The sequence below is a fragment of the Octopus bimaculoides genome, chromosome 13 (assembly GCF_001194135.2).
Source record: "Octopus bimaculoides isolate UCB-OBI-ISO-001 chromosome 13, ASM119413v2, whole genome shotgun sequence".
Taxonomy (NCBI): Eukaryota; Metazoa; Mollusca; class Cephalopoda; order Octopoda; family Octopodidae; genus Octopus; species Octopus bimaculoides.
In genome coordinates this window covers 27795429-27798326 of record NC_068993.1, presented here as the reverse complement: position 1 = coordinate 27798326, position 2898 = coordinate 27795429, and positions in this window count along the sequence as shown.

Below are 2898 nucleotides of genomic sequence, written 5' to 3'. Positions count from 1 at the left end.
AATGTTTCTTCTGACGTTGGCAAGTTTGTTACTGTCTATGTAGGCTCTTATTTCAAGGTGTTTCTGTCTGCAGTTTAAGTAGGTTTGTACAGTATTCGATTTATTTGTGGGGAAATATATCGCATGGTAGAAGGCCGTAAGAACTTCTTTATTATCTTCCCTAGACCATTTTCATTCTTTTTCTGTTGGTTGTTTGGTGATGAGCATGGATCTGTTGGAATATTCCGGTTGTGGGGTACTTCCAGCTCCTGTGTGTCGGGAAGATTTGAACCAGTAGCAGATTTCTCGTCTCGAATCTGGTTCATCATCCGAGTAAGTGGTCCTTTATAATCCGGTCTATGACCATGCCGGTTTGTATTTTGTTCTATTAACAGTGAGGCATAACAAGCTTCGACGTTGATGCTAGGGGACGGATCTGTCTGTTTAGGGTTAATTTTTTGAGACAACACTCCTCTCCGAGCTCTCGTGACGTAGCTTCTTAAGGCTAGCAGATCTATATCGAGTACGTGGCCCTTTGTGATTCGGTCGACGACCAATCTGGTTTTTAATCTGCTTTGTTATCATTGAGGCATGACGAGCTTTGGCGTTGACATTAGGGGACGGATTTGTCTGTTTAGGGTCAATTTTTTGAGACAGCACCGTCACCGAGTTCTCAGCATGTAAACATTGCTCGTAGCGTAGTTTCTTAAGGCTAGCATATCGGTATTCGTCTGTATTTTGTTTTTTTGTTGATAGATTTATCTCCGGGCATAGTGTATTTTTTGTTTTTGTTTTTTTTTGTGGCGTTTTAAACTTATGAATGGTTCACTCTGTCTGTGTTTGTTCACAAAATGAAACTAAATAAAGAAGAAAGAGAAAGAGTTTTGTTTTTGCTTCGTTTGTGATAGGTGTTTTCGTATGCTTGAGTTTGTCCTGTGAATTTCACGTAGTTGTGTAAACATAAAGATGCATGTGTAGTTCTATGGGTCTCAAAACGTATATATCATTGTGTAGACGTTCGAGTGTATGCGTAATTGTTCAATATATGTACTTACTATTTTGTTCCATTTCTTTTTTTATAGTTTGTAAACTTTCCGGTGTTGGTTTTGCGTGTGTGATCGCACGTGTTTCACTGAGACATCGTGCATAGGAGAACCTGTGCTTTGTATGACAGTAAAATTTCATTTTTTAAAATTATCTTCGTTAAAAGACCGCTTCCCTCAAATCTTCCACCGGTTCTTTTGCCTAATTCCATCGATGTTATTGGATTAGATTTGTTTTTGTATAGGGAGCCCGGTGTAGCACATCCATGCTGTTATTCAGCCCGGTGCTATCTATCTATCTATCTATATATCTATCTATCTATCTATCTATCTATCTATCTATCTATCTATCTGTCTATCTATCTATTATTATTATTATTATTATTATTATTATTAAAGAAGTGTTCCATAATTAAATTTACTGAAAGATATTTCGGTATCTCGTGTTATATCGAATATCGTTCAGCAGATTTAATTATGGAACTCTTCTTCTTTATTTACATATTCCTTCCAGAGGAGTCATAGCAGTCCTAATATTATCTATAAAAAAAAATGAAGTAGACTGACATATCAAATTTTGAACCCGTTGAAGGAACACGAGATACCGAAGTATCGTTCAGCCGGTGATTTTTGAATAGTTTTTTGTGCTGCTTTGCAGCGGTTTGGGTGTTTACGTGTGTAATTTGTTTGAGCTTTCTCTTCTCGTAAGAGAAGAGACAGCTGGTTGAAGAATGTCTGAAGACAGTTATAGTTACTCAGACATGTTATCGTCCGAGGAGGAGTTGCTGGAGGCAGTTAAGACAATGGACCAGAAACTGATAAAAGAGAAGCGGAATTTTGCTGATGTAGCAAGGTGTAAGGAAACAGAAGTGGACATTAGGGAATTCGAAGACACAAAGAAGAAATGAACCGAGATGGGTTTGAAGTGAAGCTGTCGCCCCCGCAAGAGGTTAAAAACGGAATAAGGAAAAAGACGATAATCTATCGAACCTTTTCGATAAATAAAGGAAGAATAGACGTCGTCACGACAGTAAATAGAAAAGGCGTTAAAGCAGATTTGGGAAGACATACTATACCTGACTAGAGGTTCAACATTTGGAACAGTAGAAGTGAGGTTTCGTAATGCAGGAGCAGCAAGGAAACATACAGCGTCGACAATTCGGAGCGAAGAAATAGTGCTGTTGCCTACGTATAGAGGCATGAGAGCAACAAGGGTGAAAAAAGAGAAGGGCAAAGTGTAGGATTTATATGTTGCTTAGCGACGAATTGTTAAGGGATACGGCGGAATGGGACATAAAGTGTATGGGAACTGTGGAGAAACATCATTCGTATGTAATACCAGACAAGGTGCAGGAGGGAAAAATACAAGAATATATGGTTGGATTTTATTTTTGGGAGGTGGACTGCAGCTGGAGCTCATTCCCAGGATTTATTACATACGATAGGTGGCTGGAAGAAACAGGTAGCGATATCTTAGAAGGTTCAGGATTTAAAAGGTAGAAAATGAAGCCACTCGTAAGTGGGGCGAGTGGTTCCATTTTCATTTTATCATTTTCATGTCTTCATACGTTATAACATTCATTTTATTTTTTATATATGTTTTATGTCCCACATGTTTTGTTTGTCACCTCTATGTTTAGCCCCCGGTGGGCAATAAAGAAATTGAGATACCGAAATATCGTTCAACAAATTTAATTATGGAACTCTTCTTCTTTGTTTACATATTCCTTCCAGAGGAGTCATAGCAGTCCTAATATTATCTATTATTATTATTATTATTTTATTTTTGACTTTTGTTTTGCATTTGTACAAGTTGGATCCAAGTCTCACCCAGATACCTCAAGAGACAAGTTAGAAGTTTATGTAGGTGTTATGC